A 24,162-nucleotide genomic window follows, 5' to 3' on the forward strand; every position below is an offset into this window, starting at 1 on the left:
CACAGAGTAATAAATCAACACAATCTTTACTGCAGTGAAACGGCTCTGCGCCTTTGTGTCTGCCTGGGTCCTATCTGCTCTGTGCAGGTCTCCACTCTCCTTATTTGCGCTGTGTGTGTGTGTGTGTGTGTGTGTGTGTGTGTGTGTGTGTGTGTGTGGGTGTGTGTTTGTGTGTGTGGGTGTGTGTGTGTGTGTGTCTATGTGTGTGTGTGTGTGTGTGTGTGTGTGTTTGTGTGTGTGTGCAATGTGTGTGTGTGTGTGTGTGTGTGTGTGTGTGTGTGTGTGTGTGTGTGTGTTCTTTTCCAAAACAAAAAGAAAGCAGGATGCTTCCCCCGAGGCGTGTGATGGGACTGAGTGAGGAGAAAGAGATGGTGCTCTGGCTCTCGTGTACCAGGCTCAGTTAAACTGCGGCCAAGGCCATGCCGGGTCGTCTCAGTACTGTAGACTGCTCACACTGACTGACCTTTGGAAGTTGGGGTCAATTTTTTTTTAAGAAAGTCAATGCTGGAGGTCAAGCCAGACATGGCAGACTGAAGTAAGTGTAATGCAAGCTTGTAAGTGACAGTAACTAAGCTTGAGTTTCCCGTCTGAATGTCTTCTGTCACACATGCAATCATATGCACACTTTACTTTACACAACACACACACACACACAAACACAAACACACACACACACACACACACACACACACACACACACACACACACACAAAACTGCAAATGCAGTAGAAGCCATCCTATAAAAAATGGTTTCTGTGGATGGTTTTCTGTGGATTACTGGCTGCAATGGGCACGAGGGCGAGCGCATCAGAGAGGGTTCTCTCACGCCGTGACCCTGGAAGCATGGGAGCACATGGCGCCAGGATTATTCCAGGTTCAGCCGTGCATTTCTTCTGCTTCTACGCTCCTCACTGCGCTAACATACGCACACCTGTGCCGCCAGTGGAACGCAGGCGGAGTGGCATGACGTGTGGAAAAACACGCTTGTGAAGCCGCACTGAGTCTTACGCTGGGGAGTTCTCCTCAAGCGCACGCCACTGAGAAGATGAGGTCTTGGGTGGTGGGAGAGGAAGGTGGGTGCCTTCTAATGCGCACGGAGAGCTAACTTACTGTCAAATAATCTAATAGGAGTCACCTCATGCATAGCAGTGCTTCGGTGCTCTACGAGGAACGAGCTTACTTCACTTACTTGAACACAGCTTTAGTGAAGCGTTTGAAGTCATAACATCCAAAAGTCACAGTGGTGAAAGCATGGAGAGCATGCATTTTGACTTTAAATGTGCATGTACAATCACTTATCTGCGAGAGTGAGTAAATACTGGTATTCAGGGTTGGGGCTGCCTGGTGTGGTGTCATAAAAGGGGTTAGCAGGGAGAGCTCTGCTATGATCGCGTTAAGCTTGGAAATTGACCTCTTCTGATCATCGGTTGCCAGATACAACCATGAAACACAAATACCCAGATAGTCTTACGGGTGGCTATCGATTGGAAACGTAAGCCTTCCTATTGCCTAAGGGAACAATGCATAATTACTGCATACAACTCAAAGATGAACAAAACGTGTTTCATCTTTTATTTCATAGTGTAACATGTAGCAAAAAGCTCAGTACCTTGTCACAGTGAACCAAAAATGCTTCAAAGGAGATGTAGGGTTTTGTGAAACTTGCTTTTTGAAGATGTGAGTGACAAAAACAAAACCTGTAGAAAAAACACATCCATGAAACCAGGACATGGAGACTAGAAGATGACGTGTTGCATTGTGAGTTTTATCGCTGAGACACGCAGCTCTGATTTGCAACAACACGACTGTCAAATAATCCTTCTGCCGGAACTCACACCAAAGTATTGCCTCATAAACCTACAGGGGCTTGTCACAGTCGGGATTCTGTTAAATCACATTAAACCAAATGCCCTATGCTGGCAATCAGAGCAAAACTGATTAGATTTTAGATTATTGATCAAATAGATTAGATTTGAAAAAGATTGGATTTATAAAACACAACACAGAAACACAAGGACGTCCAGTGTAGCATGATATTCTTAGAGAACATACATCTCCAAGACAAAGACAGAGACAAACAGCTTCACAGACTGAATGAGGCAACAACAACTACCTGAATGTCAATGTACTTACATACAGCATGACTACAGGAAGTGCTAAATGGCCAAGCTTGAGTAAGATAATAGGTGAGAAAATAATACATCTTTGTACATGGTGTACTTAAACTGCAGATGGCATAGTTTGTAAATAAAAATGATGTAGTAAGTGGTTGTGTATGAGGTTGATTTACTGTGAGAAAATGGTTACATGGTTCATTTTTCTCCTTTTTTTGGATAAATGCTGCCGAACCGGAAAGTATCTCTAAATCAGAGTTGTTGCTTTCCTCGGGAGAGACTTCTATGTTAGAGTTATGACCGTGATGTTAAATGGCTGCTGTTCTTCTTCTGGATGATACATTTATGGACAACATAGTCGTAAAATCTATTGAATATCTCTACCATGATGCAACTGGTTGAAACTTCAGACAAACAAAGTTTAGCTGCGCTGAAATCATCCCAACTTAGTGTAATGAAGATTTCACAAATTACTTGGAATATGTGTCTAGGCTATTCGCTAATAAACTGCATGTAACATATGTTCACAAATGGAGACATTAAGCATGATGTCAATAAAATACCAGCAAAAACATTCTGCCGTAATTGAAATTCAAGAATACATCACATGCTTGGCTGGGTTTCTGCATAAGTACAAGAGATTAAAAACAGGGAGGGAGACAGGATGGGGGAACCCATTATCTCAGTGACTATTCAGTTTCCTCTCACACAGCATCAGTGCGACTGTTCATCACCAAACCTACTGTCCATTTGATGAGGGAGAGGATATTCTAAAGTGTCTTTAAACCTCTCCATTTGCCCCTGGTCTTACGATCACTGTCTCTTGGTGTCTGTGTATTTATTCTTTTGTGTGTGTGTGTGTGTGTGTGTGTGTGTGTGTGTGTGTGTGTGTGTGTGTGTGTGTGTGTGCCCCCCCCCCCCCCACACACACACACAGTCACACTCACACTCTCTACATAACACAGAAAGTCAAGTGCTCATCACCATTTTAGGTAGTTAGCATTGCTTGGATTTGAATATTTGAAACTGTACTCTGGGACTCTCCATGCACTATCATGCTCCAAACCACCTCTGCTTCAGACCCCCCCCCCCCCCACCAACAAATCATTGCTTACTCATCTACTTATAGCACAAAGAGGGGCTTGCCCAGGTCAGATGCATCCTGGTGTGAAACATAAAATATGCATACTATTATTTTGATTGGTCTCCCCTGACCCTTGCTGCTGCAGGGGTTCTGGCCCAGACAGACAGGCTGTACAAATGTGGAGCTCTCTGAAAATAGAGGGAATTAAAAGCAAGAGGAGTGCATGTTAATGACCTCTGATAAACTTTGTGAATAAAACAAAAATGGGACTGTATACGACTGGAGAACTAGACAATGCAACCACATTTCATCTCATTATGGATACAGTGGGAGAGTAGCAGACCAATGAGCAACCCCCTAAAAAGACCAACTCAGCAGTAAACCATGTTTTTGTTGTGATTACAGTAAACAGAGTGTTAGGAGGAGCGGAAGAGGGCCCTTGGCCACACAGCCTACCAGCAAATAATATGATTAATGGTGCAGTACAGTATATGTAGATGTAGTAGTAGTAGTGTGTGTGTGTGTGTGTGTGTGTGTGTGTGTGTGTGTGTGTGTGTGTGTGTGTGTGTGTGTGTGTGTGCGCGCGTGCGTGTGTGTGTGTGTGTGTGCGTGTGTGCGTGTGTGTGTGTGTAACTGAACTGCAACTGTTCCTCACAAAGGGTCAAGCCACACTGGTAATCCCATCTAAAAATGTGGCAGAACAAGATTAGTTCATGTTTTTCATGCTTTCTCACAGTAATGTCTGTGTGCAGTTTGAAAGTTCAGATCAAATCCAGCTGCAGCAAATGTTTACTCTCTGTTTACTGTCTGTGAAGTCTGATCGGGTTATCTCTCAGGTGTGTTGGATTGAGATGATACACTGATGAAAGTTTAAAGTGAAATTCATAGCCTCTAAAGCTGCACGCTAACAAAAGGTCAATAATGCAACTCTTACACAAGTTACAAAGTGAGGCAATACTGAACTTTGGCAACCATATTATGGGACGTATCAAACTTTACTCTGATGACCTATCAGAGGTAAACAAACAAAGTTACAATTAGTTATGGAGACAGAAATGCAACAACACCAAAGACATAAGTCGAGTCAAAGACGTGGGATTGGAACCCAGTGAGCAACCATACTGAGGAAAATGTGCCTCGGACATCGATTTGGAGAAAAGTACTCGGTAAGTCCATGGGAAAGAAATCCAGGGCGCCACTCACCACATTGAGAAGCGAGTTTCCTCTCAGCCATGGCGTGTATTTGTCCAGTTTTCACTACGCTGTTACCAGGTGAGTTCTGTGAAAGACAGAAGCAAATAAGGCAGTCAATATCAAAGAAAAAAAGTAGACAATAAACACGAGTGCGCAGCAAACCCACATTAGCCAAGATATTAAATTAGCCAAGATATTAAAATAGCCACGATTTTAAAATAGCCAAGATATTAAAATAGTTACGAGGCCTTCATACTTTAATCACTGTGGTTCTGGTACACAGGTTCAGTCCTCATCTGCTATAGGTTCAACAAAGTTCATTACAAAGTCAGTTGATATCTGTAACAGGCAATCAGGTTTGTGCATCCCACACCACATCCTATTCTAACATCGTTGGAGACAGCTTGCCCATCTCTTCAGTCATTAGTGTGTATTTTCATAACATGTAAATATGTCTCTTGACTCCGAATGCTTGGCTGTGGCAGGCCAGTTATTTAGTCTTCGCTCGTCACTCAACAATATCGCACTAATGAAACATCATTCGTCCCGAAACGTGACATGTTGACACAAAACCCATCAAACCACGAGTCCTATGTATACTGTATGTCCCAAGAGCACTGTTTTTTTTTAATTTTCTTTCTTGGCTCAGTTGGGCTTCCAAGGTGCCCACGAGTGAGTGCTGAAACGAGCACACTAAATCATGCACATGGCCAATGTGTGTGTGTCTGTGTATGTGTGTGTGTGTGCGTGTGTGTACGTGTGAGTCCTTACAAGGCTATCATTGAAGCACAGGAGAGCTGATTATGCGTTCCCTGTGCCTGAATTGCTAATGATTAGCAATTTGCAAAGACCTAACAGGTCTTAAGTGGCTTTGAGTTTTTCAGTTTTTTTTTCTTTTCTTTCTCTCCTTTCTCTGTTTCGGTCGAGGAAGACACATAAAAAAGAAAGTTTGTTTCAGGACACTCTTGTAAAACCCGGCCCAACACCGAGAGCGGTTAGTACCCCATTAAGTGGTTCAAGGACAACGGGTGTCCCTCCATTTGATCATTTATCTGTGGGATCCTCTCGTTAAGCTTGAACTTGGCTTTCACGATGCCCTGTGAATATTGATGGATCGTCTGGGGCAGACGCTGGCCCCGATGAGGAACATTTCTTCATGCCCTAAAAGAAAATCCTGACAAATCTCACACACTCATCCTTCACCACACTCCTCTCCCTTCCATTGTTGTACACAATGTTTTTGAGGCCAAATATTTACTAGGCAGTGAACTCCAAAAGCACACTCAAAGCCTAGATACTGTAGGCCACCTAATTTGCTACATTGTTTGTTAGATGTTAGCTATGCTACTTTGCTACTGTACCTACCCATATTTGAGCATTCCAGAATGATATCAACCTTACACTTGTTTTGTATCACAGTAACCATTTCAGTCTCTAACAGCTTATCACATACTATAAAAAGGCAAGCCCTCCAGCACTCTCTATTCTGGTAAATAATTGTGGCACTCTAGCAAATAGGCTGCACAGAAAAGTGTTCATGCTCCTGATAGGGGTGGAACTACAATACACCGAACACACATAAAATTAGGCATAATAACACACTTGAGCTTCTCACTATTTGCATTTTGCACGGCAAAACAAGGAAAAGAAGAAAAAGTATTGTGTCAGATGAATCGAACCAGCCTGCAAATAAGCAGAATAAATATGTACAGACACCCTATCTATTATCCTCTAGTAAGCCTATGCTTTAAATAATACACCAAGTCTCACAGAGATGAAGATGAAGAGAGATGAGGAGAGGGAGAGAGAGATAGAGAGAGAAGGGAAAAAAGAAGAAAACTAGTATATGACAGATGTCAGTGTTTTTTTTTTTTCTGGGAAATATTTCCAATTGTAATATGAATGAGCTGCAGGCTGTTTTTGAGAGCGAGAGAGAGAATTAAGCAATGGGTTGCTATGCCTGTAGAGAGATCATCAGTACTTCCTCCTCTGGCCTCTGTCCAAGGTCAGAAGCATGTCTTGCTTTCACGATGCCAAGGGCTCATGCAGATGAGTTACTACCATGTGAAGCTGGACAGACGCACAGGGTCGTGACCCGCTCATGTTTTTGTGAGAGAAATCGAAAGATATTTGTGCAAATGGGAAGTGTCGAGGCTATGTTTTATTATCTATTCTGTTCTTATAAGGTTACTGCTAATACACTGCACATATTTATAGTTAATTTATACTACTGTAAACCATTCCACCTTCTTAACTACTGTATATACTATTGTCTAAACACAATAGATCATAGACTATTTATGCACAATGACAATAAAGTTGAATCTAATCTAATATTACCAATCACAGCTGCAGAGAGGACATATACAGTAGACATTAATAAGAATGAGTAGTGTCGGTGGAAAGGACTGAATGTATCTAGTAAAAACTCATGAGGTCTCCTATCGCTCTCCTATCCTATATTATTCTTGGGTGTTCTTATATGAGCGAGGGAGACATACACATGCTTCATATCAACAGTCATAACAGTTATCAAAAGCTCTCAGTTCTTGCACATATATATAAACCATTCCTGGTGTGATAAAGTTTTCACCTTTAGTTGGTCTGACATTTCTGTGTGTGAGAAACACAATGGGGTTTCTGGCATACAGCCAAACAGCATTAAAAAGGCATCTGTGTCTGCGTATAGAATCGGAATGAGTATGCTGCATGGAATTTAGATACAGACAGTCAGTTCTGTAGCATCCAATCAGCCTTGGAATAGTCTCCCAATCATAGTTAGCACACTGTAACAAGAGAATGGGAAAAGTCATTGACCTTTCAGTGCTAGAGAGCTGGAGCAGATTTGGGCGGATGAGTCTGGAGAGGCCTGTGAGCTGAAGCCATTATCTCCGGGCCCCAGGTTATCACCTCCCTGATTAACTCAATTAGACATTTTCTTATTTCAGAAGGCGGCAGAAGAACCTTTCAGAAAAAATAATAAAAGAAAAACAGCAAAGGAAAATGAAAAATAAAACCTCTCCAAATAGGTCGGCTCGACCCACAGAGCAGTTTTGAGAGGGGAAATCACTCTGCCCCCACTCACGGTCCTGCTGTTCCATATTCCTCCATTACGGGGGCTCGGCGGTGGAAATTACGGATATGAAGTTCATTGCAATTCCCTATTTTCTGGGAAGGAAACTATTCATCACGGCCGAAGCCAGAGAGCCCACATCGCCACAGTCATCCGCTTTGATTTCATTGATAACGCATCAAGGCAATTTCCCCTGTCATTGTTGCTCCCATTAGATGTATATTGTTTTAAAATGGATAGTGTAAAGAGACAATACGGGAAATGCAGAATAAACAAAACAAAGGATAGCTACTTCATAATGTGTTTTCTTCCCCCTTGAAGTTATTTAGATGCAAACTTTCATAACCGTGAGCTGTCTCTAGACTCACCGTAGAGTGAATACAAAGACATTTGATGACAAGTTATGGTTATGGCACACCTCAATGTCCTTATGCTTCATGGGGATATGAGAAGTGTGTATGCCTCTATTTTAATTGTGCTATAAGACTCCTCAGGGAGAGCCAATCTTCCAGCCTCTTTTGTTTGATGTGCTTGTCGCAATATCCATCAAAGGACAAATCATTCCTAGAAAACAATAGCACATAAAAGGCCAGACAAGATCACATCAGATTAGTCACTAATTAACATCACAGCACAACAGACTTGGTTACTGTGTTAATCACTGTGCGAAGATGAACACATAATTCTCCGTGCTATTTCACATTTAGCACTCACAACCATAGACTGAGCAAAAAAGATGGATGCCAGCCTATCCTTACTCCAGCTTAGTTGTACACTCTCGTGCACTGCCACAAGCAACCAGGTTCAGTACACACAGCACAATGAAGCAATAGTGATAACGAGGCGAGGCAACCGCTCACGCTCCAAGCAGAACAACTGATCGGACCCAGATGTGGCCCAAAACCAGCTGCTGTGTGTCATTTGATCCGGAGTCAGATGCTTCCTGGGACAGGTTAGATCTCATCACCTCCAGCAGCCCCTGTTTTAATTCAGCTCATCTAATTATTCTACACAGCTGGGCATCCTTGACACGTCCCTTTCAATCCTTTGCACTTGATTAGTCGTAGAGGCACGCTTGATTTATCCTTCGCTGTGCAGATATCTGAGACTTGTTGTGATGGATGACAAGGAAGCAATTAATCACATCATTATGCCAATTAAGCGCTCTGATTCAAAGAGACACCAGAGGGGCGCGGTGGGGAAGGCAGAGTGGGAGGAGGTGGGATGACACGGGTCATCTCGGGACCCGCCGAGAACCCCTACGGCACAAAAGGGGAGAGAAAGACACAGAGTGGGGGGACACAGGGACAGAGACGGAGAGATGGATGGAGAGATAGAGAAGGGCAAAACAAAAAGATGGAGGGAGAAATACACAGAGCACAAAAAAAAGAAGTGAAATGACAAAAATGGGTCATAAAAGGATAGACGAACAGAGACAAGGAAGGAAAGATGGAACGGAAGTAAGACAAAAAGAAAGAGAGAGAGAAATAAAAGCACGGTAGAAAAAGAAGAAAGAGAAGCAACAAAAAAAGTCCTAATGAGCTGCTTCTTCGTTCAGCCTTCAGAGCATGCCTCAAATCTATCCTGAGAGAAGAATTTAAACAGCAGTTGATTCAGGGGAAGCTGAAAGCTAGAGGAAGAAACTTTTTTTTTTGGCACATTTCCTGTACCTGGATGAAGCCTAGACCTCGACTTAATCACTTTTTTAAATAGAGAACAGAGAGGTTTTCTGGTGGATAATTTATCATCTATAAATTAACTAAATGTGAGACCTAGGGAGAACTGTATGTAATGTCACGCCGTTAACCTATCCTAGGCTTATTTGCCCCCCCCCCCCACACCCCCTCACCCCAAGTGGCCACAGTGCCAGAGTGGGGTAAAGTGGTGTAGTTAAGCCATTTCTCTGAGGAATAGGCCATCATGCCAAGTCAAGCTAATGGCACAGGGCAGGCGGGACACTAACGGTGGCAGCCTTTGGTGTCCCTTGAAAATAAACAGAGAGAGAAATAGAGAGGGGGGGGGGTTGGGGCTGTGGGCGCCTGGTGTGTCCCCATGGCTGCCCCCCACCTCCCTCAACGCCACGCCTCACCTGTGCCAGCACTTCAGCCTGGGAGCCCCACATGTTTGGGCTAATGAGAGGAGGCAACGAGCTCTAACACATGTACCGTGTCCACTCTCATTATCTTAGAAAGTGCTGCCTACCTCCCAGACTCCTGCTGGAATTGTGTCATGCACTCCAAAGGGTCTCGGAGGGAGAAAGAAAAGAGAGAAGAGAAGAGAAGAGAAGAGAAGGGAAGAGAAGAAAAGAGAAGAGAGGAGAGGAAAAGAGAAGAGAAGAGAAGAGAAGAGAAGAAAAGAGAAGAGAAGAGAAGAGAAGAGAGGAGAAGATAGAGAAGAGAAGAGAAGAGAAGAGAAGAGAAGAGAAGAGAAGAGAGGAGAAGATAGAGAAGAGAAGAGAAGGGAAGAGAAGAGAAGAGAAGAGAAGAGAAGAGAAGAGAAGAGAAGAGAAGAGAAGAGAGGAGAAGATAGAGAAGAGAAGAGAAGAGAAGAGAGGAGAAGAGAAGAGAAGAGAAGAGAAGAGAAGAGAAGAGAAGAGAAGAGAAGAGAAGAGAAGAGAAGAGAAGAGAAGAGAAGAGAAGAGAGGATGTTTTAGGGGGTAGGCAGTAGTGGGGGGCAGACGCTGGGTTTGTGCAGGGTGGGGGACTTACACACATTCAGAGATCACATGGCACATTCAAATGCTGAGGAGTGGACAAAACGTGGAATGCAAAAAGCAGGCATGCTTTACACATTAGCTTTACAAGATGAAAAAGGAAGGATTAAAAACAAAAGAATAGCGTTTCTTTATCCCCCCCTCTCTCTCTAACACTGCCTCCAGTGAACTGGCTTCCACTGGTATGATGCCTGCAGCAGAGAACTATACCAAAATAATTTGCACTGCCAAAATGTCCTGCTCCAAAAAAAATAATAATACAAAAAAATAATAATAGAGAAACCCATACACAATTAATCACACTGTATTTGCAAATGCAGAATGATGTAAATGTCTGCTGTACCCAATTAAGTGCTTATTATGTTGTTCCAGGGGGCACATAGTTGATGCCCTTTAAAGACATGCCAGTGTTGCATGTAAAGTATGTTGCTTTGTTTCTCTTCACACAGCATGTGTAATGGAGATCATTATACAGTTGTAATGAGCTTGTTAGCAGTATGACTACCCTTGGGCAGGTGGTGTGATAAAGTCCCCATGCTATAGGGGTGAGTTAGCCACCTCCCTTTAGCATGTTGCATACACAGATACACATTTGCAAACATCTTTAGCATTACTTAACCTTTGCTTTTTGGGAGGATGGTGACATTTCCAATGACATTTATGGTGTAACTGTTGATGTAATATTAGCATTGCATTGAAATGAAGATGGATTTAGTTTATCGGCCCTCCTTCAATACCACAGAATGATGCAATGGAGGAGACCAGAAGAGGAAGACAAAAAGAAACAGACAGACAGACAGAGACTTCTTTGCCCAGACCATAGATTACAAGCATCCATAAAAATCCACAGTAAGGTTTGGAGTGGAATCAATTTTCTATTAGAGATAGAGGGAGGGTTTTTTGGAAATGCAGGGTCTAAAATCATTTCATACTTTGAAATGTGTATACAGCGTCAAAAGGGTTTATGCTTCCATGGTAGGGCTATGGTACTTGAATCACTTTTTTGGAAAAACTACAATTCTTACGAAAGCTCAAAAGTGATGCTTCTACCTCAACTCTCCTATGTCAGAAAATAGAAAGGCACACCCATTCAACACAAAAATTGTTGACACTGGGAAATACACAATAGGAAATACCAATCTGCTTATAAGGTTTGTACTAGTTGTTAAACACTGTGTGAGGGATTAGACCAGATTATGGCTGGGATTATTTGACAGGATTGTTTTAAAGGTAAAATGAGTTGACAGGTAGATAGTTTACAGCGGATTTGCTGACTATGTCTATCTGTACGTCTAAGGGCTTATAGTACAACGTATGTCTAGAAACATGGTTAAACTCTTTGCTTCAAAATAAACTATTCTGGCTCAATCCAGTTTTAGATGTCTGTATTACATTTCCAAAATGTAGCAGGGGAAATGTATATAAAGAAGTTTGTTTTCTCCAATAAGAAGAGTGTCTGACAGGAAGAGTGAAGGCCCCTTTCGTCCCCTAATCTGCTCACCACACCAGCAGGGTTTTTAAGACAGAACCGGTGCCTTATTATAGAGCAATGACACCCAAGCGCCAGGGGTGTGAAGGATCCCTTTAGTGGAGGACTGCTGACTCCACCTGTGGCCTGCTCTGTGATAGGCACAATCCCACCGTGCTGAGCTCAGCTGAAATGCCATCCAGCAATGTCATGCACACACACACACACACACACACACACACACACACACACACACACACATACACACACACACTGCTGGGACGGCTGAGCGGATGGGCTCGGTTATTTTTACAGCAAGCCAAGCCACCTGGATATGCACAAGAAAAACATACATCACACACACACACAAACACAGGCACACACGGACACACAAACACAGACACACGCACACGCACATGCACACGGACACACACACACACATACACATACATACAGGGATGTACACCCACCTTTCAGATGGCCACAAACATGCAATACACACACAACACTGAAATACAAACATTTTACTCACACTGCCAACACTGCAGCCTCACAAACACAGACAAATCAGTGCACTGCGATGTGCACAAAATATGGAAAATGGTAGTATACACAGGTCTTTTCCTTGGCATGAGGGTAAATCACATGGGAGCCTGTTCATGTTCTTTTCTGAGAACAGATATTGTTTAAAGCAATTACTGTACAGAAACAAAAGACATCCAAACAGAGCCCCACATTTAAAATAACGAGAGGCGTTGGAGTTCCTCCCAGGATGCCGAGCGAGAGTGCATACCAGGAAACCAAATTGGCCCAGGCCCTAGCAGAGCGGAGGGTTGGATCAAAGGTGATGACACTTCTCTGAGTCACATTGTTTGAGGAGGCATAGCCCAAGGGCTGGGGGCAAAGACATATTTATGTTGTTTTTTTGTGTGTTTGTCTTCTTTTGCCTTGTCTATGGTCAGAACAGGGAGCTTGAATTTTCATCTTTGGTGGTCAAAGATGACTTTGGTGTCTGAGCACACAGAAATATAATACAGTGGGATGTGGGGAAATCACAATGCCACAAGGAAATGGAAATCATGTGGTGATGTTTTAGCTACTCGACACACAGAGGAGCAGGAAGAAAAAAAAACATCACAAGCGAAGAAACAAGTACATAAATAAAAACCCACACAACGAGGAGCAAAAGAGGAGAAGCTGGAAACACGTAGGACACTGGCATTATGTACAGTATGTTATATTTGCTTATCACGCGGAGTGAAAAAATACTATTTTCTGATTGGCTGGTGGGGTGGCTATTACAGTAATTCTGAATAACGGGACACCTATGAGGTAGATCTGATAAAAAAAGTTTAATCACTGTTCCATATCAATGCTTATGAATGGTAACTATAACAGTAGCACGACAGTTGAGCCTGGAAGCAGACTTCCAATGGAATCAACTGTAAACAAGCTAACTGTCTATGCTATCGCTGTTAGGGCCAAAGAAAGTTGTATAACAAACTGTCGTTTTTTTTTAAGAGAACCACTTGTTTACTTTGCGTGCTATAAAGGCATGACTATGGCCTATAGTGGCAACAGGGTGATAAGCGGAATAACGGCCTTCGAGGTGTCCTGTTATATGGAATTAGTGGACTCGGACGGAGGGAACTTGCTCGGCGTTATGAAGCTTATGTCATAACAGGAAATCAAACATGGGACTAATGAGTATTGACACACACACACAAACACACACACACACACACACACACACACACACACACACACACAAACACACACACACTAAATACTAGTTCAATAAAGTTCAACTGCCTGAATACAAATAGTTCTCCATAAAGCAGGTGCTCAAGAAAAGGTATAATTAGATAAATATATAAATGAGGTGACTATTGTAAGCTTTGTGAAATGAAACCTGAAATCTCGTTAGAGTAGGGAGAGGCAGGAGGGACACGTAGGGCTAACGTTCTCAGGAAATGGAAGAGCACTTTGCTGTTTATTTTGTTGTTGTTGTTGTTGTTGTTTAATGCTAATGCTAACTCATCTTAATGCACGTCAGTGCTCACTGTTGTTTTAAGAAGTGGCGCTATACCCTGTGAAATCACAAAGGTTTCTAGGAATATAAAGTGAAATGCATAACTCCTCGGTGGTGTCATGGTGTGCGTGTCCCTCAGGCCATGGCTTGAGTAGATGAGATGAGCTGGAGGTGGAGACTGCCTTTATGAGCTCTTAGAGAACAATGAGCTGTGGCAACTACAGAGGCCGGCAAAAAGACAATCAATAGGCATGCTTCATTTGCTTTATGTCTAACCATCCACACTCCCTCATGGAGGATAACTTCCTCCTTTATTTTTTGCCTGTCTTGTATATTTATATAGTGTGTTTCTCCTGAGCCAATATGGCTCTGGCAAACCGACATGGGGAGGGAGGTTCATTTGTACAATTTCTTTTACTTGGAAGACAGCCAGTGTTCAGAATAGACAGACATGAAAGAATGGAATGGAACAGCACATTATTCTGCTGTTGCAGTGTTCTAGATTGTTCCATTATGAAAGGCTCCTCAATAGGACATTGTCCTAAAAGTTATTTTATGTAGTTTAAGATCAAATATGTATTGTTTTTACTGAATGTACTATAAAATATATCTGATTCTGGTTCTCTACTTTGAATTTCATAAAAAGCACATTTGGTTTAGCTTTTCGTAATCAAGCCTGAAAAAAAAAAAACTCTTTCCATCCAAGAAGAATGGCAGTGGGTGTAAAATCAAAGAGATGAGAAATTAGAAAAGGAAAGCATCTGCCATCAGACAAGGAACCTGTCTTGTTTTCCTCAGCAAAGCGCATGACTGGAGTTGACTCCTCATTCCCTTGGGATTGGCCATGTACACAGGGACCTGCTGTCAATCATCTGTCTGAGGCTACTCCTCCGACATCTGGTGTGCCTCCACCCCAGCTCGGAGCAGAGGGTTGGAACACGTCTATCCACGTTCCCTCTCGTACGATGAAAAGTCTGCTCAAATGGACACAGCTTCACCAAGGGAGCAGCTGCCACAGATGTTTCTACAAAATGGCACCCGACATGCTGTTTTCCACATTATAAAGAGAACAAAGAATGGCTTGTGTTTCTCGGATGCCTGGCCTCTTTTCAGATGACACACAGTTGTGCCGATGAAAAGATTGTAGTCCGAAACTCGGCATGCTACACAGTCCCCACTGGGAAAAACATCTACAACTTGGAGGGGGGGGGGGGGGGGGGGGGGGGTTATGGGGGTTATGCAAGTTATGGGAGTGGCCACTGATCGATTTGCCATTATGCCGTTTCAGCAGGGAATAATGCCATGTCACTCTTTACAGTATGTAGACTGCTACTGGGGAAAGAGGGAGACAGTGTGCTGTTTCTGAAAGTAATCTCATGTGTCTTGGGGACATCTTAATTCACAGGCATGAACGTATGAATGCAAAATGCATAACCATAACTGAGTTGGCACGACCGTTATCACTTACTGTAGCTGCACTCAGTGTGAAAGATTATTATCGCTTTTCAGAGCAGAGTGATGAAATTCCATCATGGAATGTTCCTGTTCTGCCTCGTAAGTGGCATCAAGATCTCTGAGTGTAATGAAGGCTATTTGATCGTATGCTGTTGTACAGCACACTTTTCTGCCAGTTCCAGGAACGTTGTCTGATAAAACACAATATGCTGTCCTTGGGTAGGTTTTTTGAAAGAGAACCTCTGTCACGGAAACTCACAGTCACAGTCACACACACATACACACACACACAAACACACACACAGAGAAAGCAAGAGAGAGAGAGAGAGAGAGAGATAGAGAGAGAGAGAGAGAGAGAGAGAGACTCACTCAAGAGACTCACTCAACACATACAAACACAGCCACACACACACACACACACACACACACACACACACACACACACACACACACACACACACACAGAGAAAAACACACTTGCACAAATGCAATTATGGAAAGAGCTGCAGACAGCAGTCCTGTGGATCTGGCTGCTCAGGGTATCAGCACAGGACAAAACGGTCTGATTTCTGATATGCTGACTGGAAACTCCACGCCGGAGTCTACAGCTGTACAAATGTGAGAGACCCGCACAAGGTGCTGATTCACCCTGTGGACGTTTGCCCTTCCCCTCTCCCACACTCCACGCGGTGTGTGTGTGCAGGAGAAGGTGGAGGAGACAGTGCAAACGGACACACAGTAATACATCTGAACTTCCCATGGTGTTGCTACACGCTAGGGTGTTTGCAGTTCGCAGTGTAAATGTCAAGCCATCAGTTGCTGTCGCTATGTAAGAGTGTAAGAGTCTTGTAGATAAAGCATGAAACATGAACATCTAAAGGGTATATTTCCATGTTCACTAGCATCTCACAATGTTTACCGATACATCAATTTCTCCAAGCTTGTTTTTCCCATTACTGATGTTTATCTCACCGATGGCCCAAATTTCAACACCACTGGTTTGTGTCTCGAAGTGACTGTGTCAGGCAACGCCCGTCTCCTGGCAGGTGGGGATGGGAGACATCTGTGCGTCAGAACAGGAGCTGAGCAGCACACACTGAGGTGAATGTAGTCTGGGGACAGGAGTGAACACATTAGCCTCAGATGCCATATTGAGCCTGACAGTTAGTAAGAACTAAAATCCATTCACGGTGGTATTATGTGCAATTTATAACACCTTCATGACCAAAATAGTCTTGTGACTGCTGTGATGTACAGTATAGGGTGTCAGTATCTGGTAGTTGTTAGGGGGGGGGGGTGTAAACTAAAGCTGACTATCATTATTCAGTTTGTTTTAGCATTAAAACTACAGCACTGTTGTCTCTTTCAGAGACTGGGGGAACCGTGATGTTCTTGCTGCCTTTTACAGGAGTAATGAGGAAATGAGCACATTGTGACTCTACTGTGGGTCAGGGTGGCACATTGTGTGCTCTATTTCATCCTGAAAAAGCACACACATCATGCACCAGCCAATAAATTACCATATGCACACACACACACACACAGTCATGAGTATAGCCTGTGGAGCCCATCACGTAACACAGAGTTAATTTAATGCTCTCAGAGTCAACATGGTGTGGTTTTTAAAGAATGTGAATGTTAAGACAGATATCACATCTCCAGAGCTGTTGTAGGTGGCAAGTTTGGGTGCACTGTGGATAAGGGTTTAATCCTGGGAAACGGGATTCTCAGAATTGATCATTGCAAACTGTGTTGATGATGGACATAAACTGTGCTCTTTTGCCCTAATAATGATACAAATAATATAAAAAAAATGTCAGTTTTGGATTTGGGGATGCATATTTGAATGATATTGATACATTGGGCTTAAAACAAAACAAAAAAAAACAGCCAATTCCTGGGAAATGGGTCGTCTTTTCCAGGATCTGATTTATCTAATTTTCGGGAGAAAATATTAAAAAAGAAAGAGGCCATGGAAAAAAGAGAAAAATAGAATTTCTTAGTCCCTCCGTAACCCTTCTGTTTAGCTGAAAATTGGTGTCAGAAGTTTAATGTTGATTTAATAAGCAATTAATTTCAAGATCGTACCCTTGGAATAGAAGTGGATGATAAAAGATTGAAATCAGTTTCTGCCTTGTTGAAATCAGACAGTGAAGTTTGAGCTGAACGAAAGCAAGAGGAGGACACATTGGCCTTTCCTTCTAGGAGGGGACGTGTTTGTTGGCTGTATTGCCAAAAGTCATGCCACTGCTTAATTGGTCCAACTCTCTTGGGCACACACTGATGATGTCAGGGTGGAATTCATCAGACCACCGCCGGATGAGTATGAACTTATCCTCCATGTGAGTCCAACATGTGCAGTTGAATTACTAGTGCACTCTAATGGTCCTCACAAATGATTATAATTTCAGTTTTTTCTTCCAATGCCTATTTCCCAGAAGGTATGTTGTTGCATCATTCTTTGCGGTACAATTTTACAGCAGAGAGATTAATCTTTAATAAGACCAACCAGAAGCTTACACAAAACAAGAACAAGCCAATTAGACCACTATATGCCAGCATTGTGCTGGTGTGGGTGTTTCCCATATTCAAGTCTTTCCCATATTCCAAACAATTAGAAGCTTGTTGTAAACACACATTACAGAGACAAAAGGCAAGACCAGAACACAACTGTGCACTCTGCAATATAGTTTCCCAATCAGCACACAAACACTATTCCCTCTCCAACCCCCACAGCCAAGCAGGACACACTGGAATGTGCTAACAGGGGTGGATGTGCGGTGAAGGCCATGTTCAATCTGAGCTTCTGGGTCTGCTCGATCCCCTCATACAGTTTTATTGGTTAGGTAGCCTTTAGCTGACCCACAGCTGCCAGTCACTTGTCCATCCTGAAGCCTGTGGAGCTAAACATGGCATGGGCCTCATGTTTTATTCAGCTAGTGTGGCCGATACATACCTAAATCCTTTTCTGCGGGAGTCGTCTACACTGGAGCTAAGCCGTGGGGAATTGCTCCTCCTCTACTTAATAATCACATATCAGGTTTCCAAACCAGAGTCTCACAGTGACACATCCCCACTGCTCAAACATCTCTCTCTCTCTCTCTCTCTCTCTCTCTCTCTCTCTCTCTTAGTGTTTCTGCCACCCTCGCTTTGTTTCATCTTACAGGAAGTATCACCATGATGGTTGTTTCCTAAGAGCATTCTAGTTCTAAGATCATTATTATGAGGGGGATAGAGAGAGAGAGAGAGGGAGAGAGAAAAGGAGAGAGAGAGAGTCCTGACTTCACCCTTCAACTATTATATGACTTTAAACTCACCATACTTTAGGAAGGATGGGAGGCCCAAGGCAATCACACTGCATGGTAGCTCATACGGTTAATCCCTGTGGACAGCTAAATTGCTCAGCGACTGGGCCGTGCCATGTCCTTGGTACAGAGATGCCTATCTGGGTGATCCTCTGATTATCATTTCCACTACCCACTGAATGACTGCAGTGTTTACCACCTTCTTTTCATATGCTATGAGAAAAAAAACCTATAAACTGAGCATATATACCAAGGGGTTACATAAAGGCAAGCCTCAATTTTTCATTACATTTCTATATCTTTTGTTCATTTATGCAACACAAGCAGGTTATGATGAAAGTTTCCATTAAAAATGAAAAATGCAGGCAGCGGGAGTTACACGTAAAACAGCAGCAATAATATCATTCCAAAACTGTCTCATTGGACCCTCAGCTGAAGTAACATAATTACCAAAAAGAAGTTTTGCTCTCCAGACACTTGCAGTGCCATGCATGCAGGGGGATTGCATAATACGCCTGCATAAAAGGCACACGCTAAATGAGTTTGACAGTCTACTCCCAACCATCTAACATCCTCTCCTAAAACGAAGCAGTGAGACAACACAGCACACTGTATCAGGTGACCTACCTCTACTTAGCCACGTAGTGTATTATTGCACTGGTGCTCCCCCTTGCATCCATGCCTTTACACAGTGCTCCAGTTTGCTCTCTAAATCCACAGGTCCAATAGGTGTGCATAATTCATCCTTCGCTTGCTCACAACACAGCACTGGGAAAGTTCATCAGCTTAAGCCTCCAGACCTATGAGCTGAGCTGTACTCAGCACCTGACCCCCCCTAGTGGGTCTCCATGTCTGTATTTACCATCAGCAGGGCTAGTCTGGCTGCATCCGAGAAGGTAAGCCAACACCTGTGCAGATCAGAGCACACAGCCTGTGGAGCGGAGTGGAGTGGAGGCACCCTCAGCCTCAGCCTTCCCCATTCAGAGGGCTCGCTTTCTTCATGGTGAATGCAGTTAGAGTGGTGAGAGAGAGAGAGAGAGGGAGAGAGAGAGAGAGGGGGAGAGAGAGAGAGAGAGAGAGGAAGAGGGAGGGAGAGGAAGGGAGGGAGTGAGAGAAGGAGGGAGTGTCGATTTTCCCGGCGGATGGAGCAGTGCTGGGGGTGGAGCCAGAAGGGGGGGAGTGTGGATAAAAGAGGAGGAGGTGGTGGCGGATGAGAGGTGGTGGGTGGCAGGGTGGGATGGAGCGTGGTGATGCTGCTGCTGCTGCCTCTGCTGCTGCTACTGCACTGGTAGCGGTGGTGGTGCTGCTGCTGCAGCTGCTGCTGTGTAGCCAGTGTCGCTTGAGCCTTTTTTTCCACCTCGTGAGTGACGGTGACGCGGGCCCGAGAGCAAATTAAATGGAGAGACAGAAAAATGCATTATTGATCAACGTAGAGGCAGAAGTGTCTCGGTCACTGCCCGGGCTCTGGTTGCCACACGGGGTAATTAATCCACAGCTCGGCATGAATGGAGGGCAGGAAACACCGATTCTACCCCCCGCAACCCCCCCCCCCCCACCTCCCAACACCCCAAACCCTCAGATCTCCACTCCTCTCTCCCAGAGTCTCATTCATCAGGAAAATGGGTCAGCAGCCTGAAGGGGCGCAAAGTGTGTGACGTTCGAGCAGGACAGCTGCACAGGACAGAGTGGAGGAAAGAAAAAAGGGAGGGAGAGAGAGAGAGAGAAAAGATGGATCTGCATATTTTATAGCTAATTTGCTTCGGCTGTGCAGGTGACTGCTTCCTGTTCTGGGGGCATTCCAGCTGTCCACGTCCAGAATGTCCATGCTTCAAGTAGCCTCTGGTGCACGGGTGCTGGCGTGTGTCATTTTCAGTGTAGATTGCTTACTGTTTTTGGTAAACAGTGAGTAACTGCAGCCTTACATTCTGTAGGTGCCCTTGACCTCTATAGCAGTGGATGAGCTGAACAAAACAAACCTCCTTCTGGGTAAACAAAAACACAAATGTCATTCAGATGACCCACAATCCCCTGCTGCTCTCAAACGTTTTTTTTTTTTCCTAGCACACCAATGATGATGTGGCGTGTATGTCGTGCAGATATAAAAAGGCTGGATTCACACTTAGCCGCGGCCTGAGGCTGGGAGTCTCTGTTTGCTCTCCTGGCACGTAGTAGAGGTCAGCAAGAGGTCGGATAGAACCAGAGAAGAGAGGGATCATGTGACCTACGGATGTCACAGGAAACCATCTCGTGGCCCAACTTTCACCTACGGGGCCCAACGGTGGTAGGATTCCGCTGCCGATCCACTCGAGGAGAAGTGTCTGACCACTCAGGAGTCTAGACTTTAGCTGTGTGTTCCTACAATGAAAAAAAATTGGAGCACCTGTTTGACCTCTCCCAATACACAGTGTCTATGATATGGCTCTATGATTTTACGTGTTTTGTGGTGAATAGCTGTATCTAACATGTTTTTCATTCTCTTTCCTCCTGTTTTCTTAGGTATAGCACTGAATATATATGTTCTCTCTCAGTGGCTCTGTGCTTATATGTATCCTCTCAGGCCCCCTCCCTGTCTACTGTATGTATGTATGTGTCTGTGTGTGTGTGTCTGTGTGTGTGTGTGTGTGTGTGTGTGTGTGTGTGTGTGTGTGTGTGTGTGTTTGTGTGTTTGTGTGTTTGTGTGTGTGTGTGAGAGTGGACATCTGAAGGTTTAAATAAACCAGGCGGTGTGTGGGAGGTCATAGCACTTACTATTCACATCTGCCTTCGTAATGGGGAAGCACATGGAGAACAAAACCTGACTGTTCCCTTCATTTCCCTACATAACGTAAGTGCTCATCCACGCCAGCCTGATGAGCCGCCATTGTGCCAGATGCTCAAAGCTGCCCCTCATGCGCTAATAGGTGAATAAACATTTATCTGAATGGATGAGAGGAAAACAATTTGGTGGTTATCTCTAAGCCACAGGATCAGGTCCCATTGAAAGTGAGACATAAGCGTAATGTGTGCAGCTAGTGTGTGTGTGTGTGTGTGTGCATGTGTAGAGAATAAATGGTGGAAAGATAATTAAAAATAAAGATGAATAGATACACATTACACAGTTGACAGCGAGAGAGAGAGAGAGAGAATATGTGTTACCACATTCAAGGAAAAAGTGCCACCTACAGTATTTACAGTAGGCAGACATGCAAACGACCATCTAGAACTTTCTCCCAGCAATCATCACTCTGTTCCATGCACACACTCGCGTAAACATAACCACAGCTCACTGCCACACACAAGCAGATCACACCTCCACCTCAGCCTGGCGGTGTAGCACCCTTAAAAAAAGCCAGTGACGGATCCCCTCAGCGTTTCCCTTCAACCCTGAGACCCTGTTTTTTCTCCCTCTCTCTGCGCCTCAGCCATCTTTAGGCCTGTCATCCAATTAAATCTCACAGACGGGAATGAGCACAGCCACTTAACTGCCGCCTCTCTGCATGGCTAGACAAGCGTCTCCTAATGGCCGCCGCCGCCATGGTCCGCGAGCTCATCGAGCTCTAACCCGCGGCCTCCCCGCTCCTCATTAACCACCGCCCACTAGCCCATCCATCAAGCCCCAACTGGGGCCATCCTATTTCGCAGTCCTCTCCCAACGCTCTGTGAATAGGAGGACAACCCCTGTGGACGCGACTTGAATTATGGTCCACTTACATGTACAAGTCGAAAGACCACTCTGGATTAAAGGAAGGGGCAGGTCCCACGTTCATAATAACCACTTTATGAAAGACACGCTCATTGTGTACATGAACGCCACTCACATATGAACCTACACAGCAGGGAAATTGTGGGGTAATTTCAGTTCATTGCCAGCTGACTACTAAGGCGAAACATGTGGAAGGGTTCTGAACACATTTGTCATCCATCATCAGAGACTGACTTCTGTTCATCTGGGTAGATGTTCCCTTGAATACAGTATAAGTGGGTAGAAGTGCTCTCATTTACGATCTCTCTTTCTCTCTCACTCTCTCTCTCTCTCTCTTTGGTAACACATCTTGTCAGTGCTGCATTGCTTACACCTAAATGGCTTGACTGAGCTGGGTTCAGAGGCTGGGTTCAGTGAAATGAAGCAAATTAGATCCTGTCAGAGCAGAAGGAGGAGGAGAGGGGCAGGACGACGCGGTAGAACAACATGCCCACTCGTTTGTCCCTGAGACCGCTAGCGATCTGATTGGAGGTGATGGCTGCTAAGCCACAGTGCCAGAGGAGGCAGTGGGAGATGAGGTTACCATGGGGATGCCAACTGACATGCCACTCTGCCTGAGAACTTCACATGGGCGTGTTTATCATGGGCGATGTCAAGGAGAGAGCTCGAGATGTTTCCCAAGGCCTACTTTTGAAATACTCACGAGGCACAACATCCTTAGAACATGCTGTTGTGGAGCATACATTAATGATATTTGCATGGACAAAATCTGTTGCTGCTGACAGCGTACACTTGTTTACAAAATCCACTTGTCCACATATCTGCTGTATTATGCACTCCCACAATTAAACTTTCATGCAGAAGTTCTCACAATGTGTCACAGCAAAGTCATTCAGACCTTCAGGGATCAAAGTCCTTAAATATTTCTCTCTTATAAGCCGCGTCACCCCTTACAACATCTTCTCTGCTCTAGTGATTAAAGAAACGAAAGGCAACTTTAGCAACCGAAAGGCTAAAGTCTCACCACCAAGCACGGTTATTTCTGGCAGAGCACTTCCGTTGGCATCTCTAGTATTTCCCCCTCATCCTTTGCCCTCGGCTTGGGTCCTATGCTAGATTCAGGTGTGTCTAATTTAAGCCCGCATTTGAAAGTTCTGCTGCTGCCTGGGCTTTTGATCCTTTCCCTTTCATGAAGTTCCATAGGTCCCGGGCTGTCGTCACACTTCCTCAACAGGCACAAAGGAGGGCAGCTAAGAAGCCTGGGAAAGGTGACAGAGGGTCTTCTCTCATCTCTCAATGGCTCAGAACGCCAAACCCTGAAACACCTGAGTCATTCCTCTCAATTTCCTCCCTCCTTTCCCTCTCTCTATCTCTCCATTTCTCTTCATCTCCCCCCTTTCTTCTTCCTCTCTCTCATCTCTGCATACAATTAAAATTTTGATGTTTTAAATATTTAATCTGCCATCCTGTCTGACAAAACAAATGTTCCCTGTCAGGTGACAAGCTAGATAGGTTGAGCTGTGCAATACTTTGAATGCACAGGTGTCCCCGCTCATCAATCCAAACTCACTGCCTCCGTGTTAATGGGCTGTGCATCACTTCATTTCCCCCTAATGAGAGCGTCCTTGACACACCACACTTGTGAAATGAGTCCCTTACAAGTGTCTTTTTTGGTTAAAAAATTCCCTGGGGTGCTCCAAATCTCCTTCGCTTCCTGTAAAAAAAAAATCTCTAGAATTTGATTTTCTCCCTCTCTCTCTATCTCTCTCTCTAGAGTGTGTGTTGTTGTTGGCTTTGAGAGGCCAGGGCAGTTCCCCTGCTGAGGAGCTGGAGATATGCGGTGGACATAACACGATGGACTGCCTCCGTCTCAAGTCCAGACGAGTGGCATTTCAGAAAACAGATTGCTTTGGGAAACCTCTGACATCACCAGAAGGCTCCATGCACTCAGCATGAAGTCCTTTTCATCTCTAACTCTAACTCTGACTCTCTCTCTCTCTCTCTCTACATCTGACTCAACCCCCCTCCCTCTGTCTCTCTCT

General features: G+C 44.2%; 1 protein-coding gene across 6 annotated transcripts in view; it reads right to left on the minus strand.

The window, feature by feature from the left end:
• Window positions 1-24,162, minus strand: part of lingo2 (leucine rich repeat and Ig domain containing 2) — a 258,806-nt gene that overhangs the window by 95,642 nt on the left and 139,002 nt on the right. For 3 of the 6 annotated variants that reach the window (XM_042062156.1, XM_042062157.1, XM_042062158.1), the window contains one exon: window positions 4,402-4,477. The gene's annotated coding sequence lies outside the window, so the exon portion shown is untranslated. The other 3 variants (XM_042062160.1, XM_042062159.1, XM_042062161.1) reach the window with 3 other exon arrangements.

Source organism: Alosa sapidissima, chromosome 14 (genome assembly GCF_018492685.1).
Source record: "Alosa sapidissima isolate fAloSap1 chromosome 14, fAloSap1.pri, whole genome shotgun sequence".
In the NCBI taxonomy this organism is placed as follows: Eukaryota; Metazoa; Chordata; class Actinopteri; order Clupeiformes; family Clupeidae; genus Alosa; species Alosa sapidissima.